We start from the raw sequence: 14,091 nt of genomic DNA on the forward strand, positions 1-14,091 counted from the left end.
GAAGTTGGATCCTAAGGCAAAGAAATGTGTATTTGTTGGATATGCACAGGATCGAAAGGCATACAAATGTTACAATCCACAAACTAGACAAGTGGTCATCTCATTAGATGCGGTGTTTGATGAGCTTGCTAGTTGGTACAAAACAAAGGATGAGGGTGTCATTGAGTCACTTGAGGCTGATGTGCATGTGAACTTGCCACCACAAGCAAGTTCTAGTTCTACTACTATGTCTGGGCCAGCAGCAGAGGCTGCGAGTAGCAGTGTACGTCCATGGTCAGGACGTTTGAGGCATGAGAGTGTGAGCACTGGGAGTAGTTCTATGGATAAAGGAAAGAAGAAAGTCGAAGGAATTGGAATTACAGGTTATGAGTCATCTAGTTCAGAGAGTTTGGATGAGGAGCTTGGCATACCTATTTTACGCACACCTGGTGCTAGACAGGACAGATATGTGCCACCACATGCTAGAGTGACAGGTGTTCAGAGTGACCCAGAGAGTCAGATATCCAGTTGACAGATTGACATATCAAGATTTTGCTATGCACTATGCATATATGACATCTATGGTGAAGCATGTGGAACCTACATGCTATACAGAAGCTATTGGAAAGCATGTATGGGAGAAAGCAATGGATTTTGAGATGGACGCATTGGTTCATAATGATACATGTGATTTGGTTACACTACCAAAGGACAAGAATGTTATTGGATGTAAATGGGTTTACAAAGTGAAGTGCAAATCTGATGGTTCTATTGAGCGACATAAAGCAAGATTGGTATCTAAGGGTTATGCACAGACCCAAGGTTTGGACTATGATGAAACCTTTAGTCCAGTGGCAAAGATGGGAACAATGAGAGCAGTCATTGCTATGGCTGTAGCTAATGGCTCGGAAATGCATCAAATGGATGTCAAGAATGCATTTCTAAATGGAGATCTACAAGAGGAAGTGTATATGGCACAGCCAGAAGGGTATGTACACCCAAGATATCCCACTCATGTATGCAAATTGAAAAAGGCATTATATGGTTTGAAGCAAGCACCTCGTGCTTGGACTGATAAGATGAGCAGATATCTTATCTCACTTGGTTTTCAGATTTCTACAGCAGATTCTTCACTCTATGTGAAGAAGATAGATCATGGGATTGTTTTACTCGTCATCTATGTGGATGATTTGATTATCACAGGTGATCATGGTGCAGATGTGATGCATGTCAAGAAAGCATTGAGTGGACAATTTGATATGAAAGACCTTGGTGAGTTGAGATACTTTCTTGGAATTGAAGTGATCAAAGACCATGCAGGTACATGGTTAGTACAGCACCAATATGCATTGGATATGTTGGCAAAATATGGCATGACAGGGTGTAAGCCTATGAGTACACTTTTGGAGCAGAATGTGAAGTTGCGGGCTGATTATGGTGATGAATTGGATGATCCATCTATGTACAAGAAGATGGTTGGTAGTCTCATTTACATGACTATCACACGCCCGGATTGAGTTATGCTGTGGGTCTAGTAAGCCAGTTTATGCAGAGCCCCAGAAAACCACATTTGGATGCAGTGAGACGCATTATGAGATATGTTAAGACCACTGCACTTTATGGTCTACTTTATGAGAGTGGTAAAAGCTTGGATATACATGGCTACATAGATGCTGATTGGGCAGGTAGCTCATATGACAGGAGGTCTACTAGTGGTTATGCTTTTACACTTGGAAGTGCCGTGGTGAGTTGGAGTAGCAAGAAGCAACCTACAGTTGCTTTATCTAGTACAGAGGCTGAATACAGAGGTGCAGCCATTGCTACTTGTGAGGCAATATGGTTAAAGAGTCTCTTGGCAGATTTGGGTGAGCCTATTGATGGCAAAGTTGTCATTCATTGTGACAACATGAGTATCCAGTGTTTCATGTGAGGACCAAACACATAGAGGTCCATTATCACTTTGTCAGAGAGAAGGTGCTGGATGGTACAGTTGATCTACAATATGTGAAGACTGATGAGCAGGTGGCACACATGTTTACAAAGCCACTTAGCAGGGAGAAGTTTGAGTACTTCCGTACTATGTTGGGAGTACATGGGATGAGCTTGAGGGGAAGTGTTGAGAGTCTTGATATCCCAAGCTCATCTTTATCTTCATCGGCAGTACATCATGAGCTTGAGAGGGGCTATTGAGATTCAAGCTCGATGTCAGTGTGAGCCAGCTGTGCTATGTGCTGGCAAATTAGGTAGGAACATGTGTGAGACATAGTATTATGGATTATGGCATTATGCATTGTGTGAGAAAGGAAGATGGCTTCCCTCTATGGTTAGGGTTTGCAATATACATTAGGGTTTGCTCTTGTGTGTGTGTCTCCTCCCCCTCTACCGTTCTTTCAACACTCTTGAGGCACAATGTGACCAATCACCATCCATACATGCGTCCCACAGAAGCATGCAAACCGTCGTGTGTAAATCATAGGGGCTGCCATTCATGTGCTCCTGATGAAATGTAAGCCCAAGGTTCCTGGTATTGTGTCACAATCATGGGAGCCTCTATGGTCAATCATGCCACCATCCACATCCCAACAAAATCTCCTAACAATCCAAGCATCATGTTTGGGATACGATGATGCTGCACTCCCACACAAATGTTGGGAGCACCACTCGACCATGTAGATGACGTCTCAGAGCATGTTTCACACATGTGCTTGCACCATCATGCTCTCCCTTCCCATGAGACCAGTCTCAAAGAATGCCCAAATCACTAGGATACTAGGCTACACATGCCACCTATAAACCCATAAAACAAAGTCTTAGTAATTGTTTTCTTTAAGATGTTCTAATGAATTTAGTTTAATTATGAATCTAAGAAAACTATAAGTACTACCTATAGAACTATCATGATAACGTGAAATGTGCACCACAGCCATCCGACCAAACCCATAGTTGATCACGCGTGATCCCACAATCTCGTAAAAAATCTTCATAGAGACAAAAATAGTGTTGCACAAAATGTGCATCATGTGAACGAGCATTACTAATATAGAAATGATACTCTCGAATAATGACACGGGCCTCGGGGGTACTCGCTATTCCATCTACATGGGCCTCTACATGTTGATATCTAATGTGTGGACCATAATAGCAACTTGGTGAGATAAGGAAGAGAGATGATTAGGACACAAAAAATCAAATAAGTAATATATCTCAAACACAAAACAAATATTATGAAATATAACCATTACCTTCTCTGAGAGAAGTAATACTCAGATTGTATCTCCTGAAAAGGTGTGAAGGTGTAGTTCTCTGGAAAATCAACCATATAGATGACCACACCAATAGGAAACTGTGCCAGATATGCTCCGAACTAATGATCCTGCCACTTGGCATAATGATTATGCCATATATAGGGGTCGATATGTTCCCTAAATGTGGCTGTGAAGTGACAACATGGTGTATGTTTGTCCACAAGCTGTAACTTCCTAGATTGCCCATCACTCTGGAGCTTGTGTGTCACATACTCATAACGTCGCCATGGCACTATCTCTTAGTCACTTGCATCAAGATCTACCATTTGTAGATGTGCAAGTGAACCACATGATGTGCAACTTCTCTCCACACAAGGCATCATATGGAAATTGGCATCCTCCGTGCATGCACACAAAAGAGAGTGGATGAAATCACGCGGACTACAAGGCAACTCTCTATGCCCACTAAAAGAACATAACACATTATAAAAAATTTAGAACTCAACATGGTAGCGACAACAATATATGTCATGCTGTCGTGAGTACCTCACAAATCAAGGCTTACACCTCTCAAATGACCTTTGCCCAATTTTAAGGTTTGGATATGATGACACAAACTGAGAATACAACTCTGTTTTGATCATTTCAAGAAAGCAAGCACCGTGCTCAATGAACACTCCTCTTGTCACTCTCTTACGCAAAGCTTTCTTAAAAACTCCTAAGGCACAACAGTTTTCCTCCCAAAAACTTTCTATCAAGGCTCTAGTGGTTTAATCTAGTAGGCGATCATGCCTAGCTACATGACCACTACTCGCCCACCACAAAGCACCAACCTCATTGGCATCTAAACTTTGTCGTCTAATAGGCCCAACTCTAAGTGCGTGTGGTGCTATGGAAAGGATGCGAGATATGGCACTCACCTTATCCTTCATTTGGGAGCTACTTATGGCTGCCACAATAGACCGTCGAGCAGCCAAAGCATCCGTAGAGTTCCTCTTTTTGCTAACTAAATAAGAACGACAAAAACTTTCTAGCACCACCATGCCAGGTCTCCTCTCTCTTTGACCTCCGATGCTAGAAAGCGCCTTGCAGTTGGCCATGTTGGGCAGATGGATCAAAGCATCAAGCGCGCATGCTTGTGATGATGAAGGCGTGAGCTCTTTGAGATATGATTGGAAGATTGCATGGGCATGACGATGCACCCCTGACTTTGATAATTCTTTCCTATCCACACTATGGATGCCCAAAGGAGGGGTGGTGGGTTCGTGGAAGAGAAGGGGGCTCAGGGAAGGGCAGGTTTATGTGGGTTATCTAAACTAAGGGATAGTGGGGGGAAGAGGGCGGAGGGAGAGGAAGTGGAAGAGGAGGAGCAAGGCTTGGATCATCGCCAACGGAAGTTGTTGCTCGTTGATGTGCTCTCCACTCTCTCTTTCTCTCACGAGCTACCCTTTTCCTCTCCTCCTCTTGAGCTTGGTGGTGGATGGGGGTAAGTCTAGTTCTATCACGTTTCTGACTCCTACGACTTTGAGAACCCATTCTCAAGGAAGCTAAGAGAGAAAAAATTATTAAGGCTCAATGATGGGATAGTACTAGAGATGTGTGTTTATATAGAAAAAATAGGTTATCCACTTCAAATGTCATTGGATTTCCTATTTAAGATTGATTGGATAATTAAGATAAACATAAAGATAAAAAGAAAACTAATATCCACTTAAAATTAATATTATTAATTAAAAAAATTACAAGTCTAAATATTTTTCATTACTAAATATATAAATATATCTTAAGATATATCTTTTATTTTATAATTATATAATTGTATTTTTTTTCATAATATATTTTTTTAAATTTTATTCAAATTTATTTCCTACATAAAATATTTTCAAGAAATATTAAATTCAAAAAAGTAATTTTTTAAAATAAAATAACAAGAACTTTAAAAATAATATTATTTATCTAATTTCAAAATATAATCGTTTAAAATTAGTGATTTTAAAAATTTTTATATTAATAAGTTATATATATTTTATTATTTAAGATTCTATATTTTATTTTTCTTTTTTTAAAAAATACTAAATTAACTTTTTCAAAAATATATTTTTGAAAAAAATGGGAAGGTGGGACGGAGGTGCCACGTGTCAGAGGCGTGCATGCCATATGGCATTTTGTTGACATGTGGCACTATAATAGCTGATGTGGCAATTCCAGGATATGGCATACCATGTCATCAAGTGCGAGGTGGCATGCAAAGGTGGCAAGAAGATGTGGCATTAATGATGACTAGGATGATGAGGTGGGAAGTCAACTAAGTTCACATGGAGGGGGGAGGTGGCAAGGTGCTTATGTGGATCCTCTTGAAGCTGATGTGGACATAAAGTGGTATGCATATATAATATTTGTGCCTACCCAAGCCTCACACATGGCATGATATCTAGGCTTTGAAGTTTACCAAACCTAACTAGGATTGGTTTTAGACTTGAAAAAGGGAGAGTGGACACAATATGGGAATTTTCACTTGGGAGGATTGAAAATGGACCTTCCCATACTCAAATTAAGCTAATTGTTTTTAAATAAATTCATGGTGATAATTATATTGATCCCTAGAGTTTTTAGATTGAAAGATTCATGGTGATAATTATATTGATCCCTAGAGTTTTTAGATGATAAATTCATGGTGATAATTATATTGATCCCTAGAGTTTTTAGATTGAAAGATTCAATATTTGATTTTCTAGAATTAAAGTACAATTGATTTAATGGGCCTCTCACAGTCATAACAAAATTTTCAAAGTAAATCTACAAAAATCCAACCGTTAGATTTGTACTTTTACCTTAGATCCACATTATACTAATCTTCCCCAATCTAATCACCACTAGATCCATATAAATTGAGAATTTTAAATGGTAGATGTTATGGGAAGACAAAATATTATGTTTTTAACAATTCTAATGCCTTTTAAATAATATATAGAATAGTAGAACACATTAAAAATTACTCGATAAATCAAGTTAAGCTCTATGTTATTCAAATTTGTGATATGCAAAATGGGAACATCATATGAGTAATAATGTAAACGTTATAGGCAATTTACTCACATTCGGTGTACCTATTCTCCAAACCTCCGATAGGGCTTGTATACAATTTTGGTTCCCAAAGAAAAAGGGGATTTGCAATTATTGGATATTAGATCAGATTATAGTTTTAGTTGTGCAACTTTGGATATGATGTTTCATTAGAAGACCTTGAAGTGAGACTCCTTGGCTAACTAGAAGAGATTGGCTATTCTTCTTGAAAAAATGCATGTTTTTAGGCTAAAACCAAGGGAGCCCACTAAACAAAACTAGATAACCTAATCTTGCAACCACCCCAAGAAAGAATGTCAGGCATATTAAAGCCACAACTACCCACAAAAGACACAATATCCTCGGAGGTTTGCAAGCTCATGGAAATGTTGCGATCTCTTTGGAAAGTACATGCTGTAAAGGTAAACCCTCTACCTTGTCTTAACTATTAGCTGAATTTCTAGAGTGATAATTAATGCAATATCAACATTTTCTTGATTGTTCTCACCTAGCATCTTATACATCACATGTGAAGCTCCTAGATAGATAAGCAAAGTGCTATATAGCTCTTACCTCTTATTTATTACACACTTTCCATAGAGCTTAACTTTTTCCTGATGCAACCATGTTATTATAGATCTATGGTGATGGCTATATATAGCACTTGTTGTATTGCTCTTTAATTTGTAACTACTACTATATGGAACTTGTCTACAAAGAGGTACTGCCAATGGCATCTAGAAGAATGTAAATGGTATCTATGCCCATAAGGTATAGAATGATCTATTTGATATGGGAGCCTACAAATGTCAAAGACTACATTCATAGATATCTTTGTATCAATCAAGCAAGAATTTGGAAAGAGAATGTTCACAAATTTGTGACATATGCAATCTATGTTATCTCTTAGTAATAAGTGTGTATGCTTTCAAGTTGATTGATGTTTCTTTTAGAATAAAATTTTTATATATGATGTGAAGACATCAAGTTGAATAGGCTTCATTACCGGTCATATTGAATTGATATATATAAATTTACTTACATTATGTGAAATAAATGGTTGACATTGAGGTAAAGCCACCATGTAGATCTACAATTATGGAGTGCCCCATCTATTCCTCATGGGGTGCTTAAAATTTTTGAGATGGCTATAGGGGCATGGTGAGTTTTTCTTTATTTTTATAACATTTGGATAAGTAAATGTTTTTTTAACTTTCTTTCCTTTACAATGGCACTATTAAGTTTTCTTACTTAGTTTGAAATACTTAACTTCCATAGAGATAGATAGATAGAGAGAGAGAGAGAGAGAGAGAGAGAGAGAGAGAGAGAGAGATATATTGACTTCATAATCCTCTGTCAATGATTAGTGAAGTGTAGTGTTGTATTTGATATCATGGGTACTATTGCATAGAATGGATAAGGCAAGAAGATCGTTTTTATTTGTTTACGCGGTGATGGACAAGATATTGAAGGTCTCGATGTTTGCTATAATATAGTCATCAATGCTTACCAAAATCTATTTAATTTTCATGGCTCAATTATAGACCCTCCATCTTGGGAAGGACAAGAAACTGCATATCTAATGATCAAACTATTAGAGTGTATAGATGCATTACAGTATAAAAACTTGTATTTTGTATAGTTTTGCATTTAATTCTAAATATAAATTGTTATTGATATATATTTTGGAAATAGGGAATATCTTTATATTTTGGAACTTAGATTTGCTAGGTTTGTATGGTCAAGATGCAACGAGAGCTTTGGGCTCCTTCGAATTTACAATCTCAGACTGCGAAAGATTGTGGATCAGCTTCATGTGCATGCAATGTTTGTAGAGTATGAAAAGCCTAATAAGTTAGATTTTTTGTGCATAGGCATTGGACATTATAGAATTTTTTGATTAACCATTTATAATCCTGTTCAAACGCCTTTCATCTCAAATGTTTATCCATCGAATGACTTTTGTAAGGTTGTATCTTTCCACCAAATGGCTTTTGTAACGTTCTATATTTCAACTTTTTTATTTTTTAAAATTATATTTTTCAATATCAAATGTTATTGTCTTTATATATATATATATATATATATATATATTTGGACAAATGGCAGTGTGGCAGAGCGAGGGGTATAGGCTTCCAAGAAGAAATAATCTAGTCGCTCTTTAATGCGTGGTTGTCACCGCTATACTGGGTTGAAATGTTAGGTACATATGATATTGTGGCAAGCACAATGTGGATATATATATATGTAGGTTGTCAAATTGATGACCATGAGGCCCAAAGTGGGCCTCAAATATAAGGTCTTTTTCTTCTCTTCCCATGAGGAGGACTAGAATACTCTTGCCGGTACGCAATTATTATTTTAGGAGTCGGAGGAGTGGGAACACGTGTGAGGCGAGTGGCTTTGTGGAACTCATGTAGTGTTCTTTCTGTGCGAGTGGGTTGCATGCAACTGTGCGTTGACTAGTGGTCACAAACGAGATAGGGGTTGTATGGCTAGGACATCCAGTCTGTGGCACTAAGGGGAAGTATAGGTTTTGTGAGTGGATGGGGAGATTGGGAGGCCAACAACAAAGGGGAGATGAAGCGGCACAGAGATGAGGATGAGGTCGAGTGTGCAAGGAAGAAGAACGTGCCTGATTGGTTAAATGAGAGACCGTGTGCTCAGACGAAAGAAAAGAAGGTATGTTTACCCTGGAGTTGGTAAAAAATGAAAGTGGGGCTCGTCTTCATGTGTAGCATGATCATTTTTTGTCCAAGAAGACTGCTGTCTAAGATCAAGCTAGGTAGGTGGTTACACAAAAATGTTTTGCATGATAATGTGGTGTTCAAAGTCTTAGGTAAGGGTTTTTCAATCTTTTATTTGTTAAAAGATAGTTGATGTTAGAGATGTTTGCCAAAGGTCCCCTATTCTTGGGTCAACGCTTAGTGCATGTGTTTCCTTTTGATCTTCTCTTTGATGTTAACAAGAGTATTCAAAATGCATATCCTATATGGGTTGAAATTTTAGGCCTCCCCCCATGGCTTAGACTGGCTGTGAGAGATATTGCTCACTCTCTAGGTTTGGTGTTGTATTTTCCAAATGACGAGATGGATGGTAGATAATCCAATAGCATCTGCATCTCTTGGAACACTACCAAAGAGATGCCTAAATTTATTGAAGTGCACGACATACGCATGGGTGTCCTAAGCACCGCGAGCCCGTGCATTGCCTGGTCAGAACCCTCCAGGATTCTCCTTAGGTGTCCTGGCACTTCACTCAGGGACCGCTTCATTGGCCCTCGCCCATCGTTCCGGAAGCACACCATTTTACACCATACCCATGCTGGTCAGGTTTTTGCCACGGGTTTCTATGCAAGATTTTAGTTTTGATTTTCTTTTGAATACAATGGGTATATCTTAAATCTGTTTGCCAATACTTCTAGATCACAGGTTTGGATTCCCAAGCAAAATTCCTCGAATTTTGTAATCTTGATCCTCAGATCAAAATCAAAGGTCTCAACCTAGTTTCAGATTCGGTGGGTGATTTGAGTGTAGATTACTGAACTGGTCACATCGTCTTTTCTAGAAACTGACGAAGGAGTTATGTCTTGGTCATAGTCTCATTCAGGGGTTTGAGTCTGGAAAGGTTCTCCCTGAACTATCTTTATCGGAAGGTAATATTTCAATTACTACTTTACTGATTTTCATTCATTGAGTATTTGCTTAACTGAATTCAAAACTAATCACGAATTCCTATGAGGGATAAATTAATCATTTAACTAAAATTCTGACTTCGATAGATTTTCTGAATTTTCTCAAACGGTAGAATTTTCTCTCACACAGTATTTACATATTCGTTTACCAATATTCATGGGATTTAAACAAACGATTAAAGAGAACTCTTATTTTGATATAAAAAATTTGTATGCATCTATTTATGCATAAAATCCAACTTCTATAGAATTAACACTTTTATATAAAAGAAAAATTCTTTTATGCATAAAAATCAATATTAGTGAAAGTAACACTTTTACAATAAAAAAATTCTTGTATGCATCATTTTATGCATAAAAATCATTTTGATGAAAGTAACATTTTTATAAAAAAAATATTCTTTTATGCATCTATTTATGCATAAAAATCCATTTGATGAAAGTAACACTTTCATAATAAAAAAATATTCTTTTATGCATCTATTTATGCATAAAAGTCCATTTTGATGAAAGTAACACTTTTATAATAAAACAATATTCTTTTATGCATCTATTTATGCATAAAAATCCATTTTGATGAAAGTAACACTTTTATAAAAAAAAATTTATGCATCTATTTACGCATAAAAATCCATTTTGATGAAAGTAAAACTTTTATAAAAAAAATCTTTTATGCATCTATTTATGCATAAAAATCCATTTTGATGAAAGTAACACTTTTATAATAAAAAAATATTCTTTTATGCATCTATTTATGCATAAAAATCAATATTGATGAAAGTAACACTTTTGTAATAAAAAAATAACCAATATGCATCTTTCTATGCATAGAATTTATATCTAATGAAATCACTCTTTTATTTAAAAAATAACCAATATGCATCTTTCTATGCATAGAGTTTAAATCTAATGAAAATCACTCTTTCATAATTAAAAAAAATAACCAATATGCATCTTTCTATGCATAGAATTTATATCTAATGAAAATAACACTTTTTAGAATAAATATATTTCTACTATGAATTTTTCTATTCATAGAATGAAAATAACACTTTTAAAATACACAAACGATAGGGATTACTCTTTTAAAATAATAAAAGATGAAACTTATTTCACAAAATTTTACCATAACCTCCTTTGTATGGCTGACCATTTTTTAATTTTTCCTACCTTAATTTACTTAAAAATTAACCCCAATTGGTTTAAAGCATTCTAGACTAATCAAATTTCACTTTTAAAAGAGAAACAATATGAAAAGTTTAATTCCAACAATTAGATTACTTAACTAGGATAGAGAAGGACTGATTTTAAGAATGAGAGGGGGAAAGCCTTTCCAACAAGGCATAGCATCCATTTATCATTTCAAAAAAAAAAAAGAAAACCATTAAAAGAATAAAGAAAATATAAGATTTCTAACTTACATGAATTTTGGGAGCTTTCCTTTGGCTTGATGGTTTGAGGGATCTACTCTTGTTTGCAACAAGAGTGGCCACAAATAGATCGTAAAGAAAAACTTTTGACAATGGCGTCAAAGCTAACTTCGTGCAAGAAAGCCAGTCAAGTACAAGTGACTTGAATGTAGAAGTTGGCATGCTTAATTATTGTGGAACTATTTAAAACATCATGAAAGTTGCTTTTAGACGCTCTCGCATGTTTATTTTTTATGTGAAGTGGTTCAAGGTCATAATAAATGGACCAAGTGCAACTGTAAGGAAGGACAAGAGTGAGATTGTCCAATTTGACTCCATAACGTTTTGGACCGCCAACCAGAGGGATACATTTGTCCTGCTAGAACATTGTGAGAAAGTCATCTTTAAATCAAATCCAAAGGATCCAAGGTGGGTGGTGGGTGTTTGTAGTACAAGTTTCTCCTTGTAGCACACAAATTTTTGAAGGCACTCAACTAGAAGAAGAACAACAGAGTCATAATAATGATGGAGTTGATGTTATTGAAACTCAAGAGTCAAATAATAGAGTTGATGTTCAAATCCAAAAGCCAATTGCCTTGAGTATATTAGTTGCAGAACCTATGTGGCCTAAGGGACATATTCAAGAGTATATGAAAGAAATGTATGCATTGAGTTTTGATGAAGAGCCAAGTACATCCGATAGGGAGCATATATATGACCTTGATCCTATAGAAGAGCAAGCCATTGACCAAATGGTTCAACACTCTTTGGTGACATTGAAGAGGATAAATAAACATTTCTTGAAATTGACCTTTTTGGGGCCATGGATCTAGATGAGGATGATAGAATAAATGATGATCTATGACTTTGTAACTTTGATTATAAATATAAGCAATGAACTTTGAATTTTTATATATGACTAGTGAATTTTTCTTGAAGTCTAATTAAACAAATTTAAAAAAATATTTTTTTCATTAGTTGGCATAGATACCGATGCTCATATCGGTGCCCATACCAGTGTATTTACCAACACCCAAAAATGAAATTTTCCTTTTGATTTACCACCGCTTATATTGGTGCCCGAAATAGTCATCGACCGTCGGTAACCTACCATTCCCTTGTAGGGGTACCTTTGTTGTTACTGCTTTTATGGTCCATGATATCTTTTACACAAACTTTCATTGCATCTGATGATCTAACACGTGGTATAGCAACATACAATTGTCCATGAGTGAATACTTGTGTGACCAAATAAAGTCCCAACAACGGACTCAATGTTTTACCTTGGGACTTATTTATTGACATACTAAAAGCTAGCTTTACAAGAAATTGGGTCCTTCTTATGTTAAAAGGCAGTTGAATAATTGATAGAATAAATGTTATCATCGGAATGAATATCCATTTGATAAAAGCTTTTAGAACCAATGGGATTTTGAAACGTGAGTGTGTAGTGTGTCCATTTCAAAGCAACAATGTAGCTATTCCAGAAGATGCACATGCCAAAGCAACTTAGTTGTCTCCACATAGTCCAGATAGCAAGGCATTATAAAGATATATTTTACCAGATCCACCCACTCCATCGAGGAAACAAACTCCACCATTGTTCAAATTAATGGTCTCAAGGATGGTATGAAATGCTCTTGATTGACAACTATTAAGACTCCTTTCAATGCAAAGAGCCAAATCAACCTGTTATAAATAGCATCAAACATCATCTCTTCCATCAACAAACCATTGTTGACAGTACAAACAATTGATCTATCAGGAAAAGGCAATCCTTGAAAATCATGTAGATGTTTTCCATATTGTTGTAAGAGGTCTTCTATGTGTAACAGATCTCGATTCTTAGTTATAGATTGACAAACACCAACATCAGTACACCTTCTCTACAAGCCATGGAAAAAAATCATCTCAAATTTTGGCACAAAATTTAACCCAAAGCTGTCCAGGAGACAGACTCACAAAAAACCAAAATGATGACAAAGAGTTAGCTGGCCTAGTTGGAATCCTATTTTCCAAAATGCATCTTCTTGAAGACACATATACCACTCATCATCACTCTCCAACATTCCTCTCACTTCACATGCAACCTTAAAACATGGATACAAATTCCCATTCATTGTTCGTACTTCCTCAAAAAGATTTGCAGTCTTTGCACACTGTGAGTAGCATGCATCGATAGTATTGCTCACTTGCATTCGGGGTAACATTATACATATGTCCAATCATATTTCCCTTTTTTGTTTTAGTCCATGATTGAAGAGCTATATTCCACACCCACTTTGTAAGGGATATCAACATATAGCAAGCTATTTGCATTTTCATGCAATTGATTAGCCCTGAACCATTCAGTGAGAGTAGTTCTTTAGTTTCTTATCACAACTAATTACATCGCACAAATCATCATGGTAATTGAATATAACATGATTTTGCAAGGGAAGATGAACATGCAACCTTTATATATCTAGCTTTCTATCATGCAAATCATACTAGTATAGGCAGGAACTTGCCTTTGACGCAGACACATACCGTGCAGCTAAATATTGACTAACCTCATCAATAACCCCATGTGTATCTTGCAACTCTATAGTAGCTCTGTCATGTTCTTTATATTATACTTATACAAATATTTCATTGTTGGAATGATAGAGAATACTTCAATGTTAATATGGGCTTTGTATTTCATAGAGAGAAAGGGGTT

Source organism: Cibotium barometz, chromosome 37 (assembly GCF_041138505.1).
Source record: "Cibotium barometz isolate CiBa-2024 chromosome 37, ASM4113850v1, whole genome shotgun sequence".
In the NCBI taxonomy this organism is placed as follows: Eukaryota; Viridiplantae; Streptophyta; class Polypodiopsida; order Cyatheales; family Cibotiaceae; genus Cibotium; species Cibotium barometz.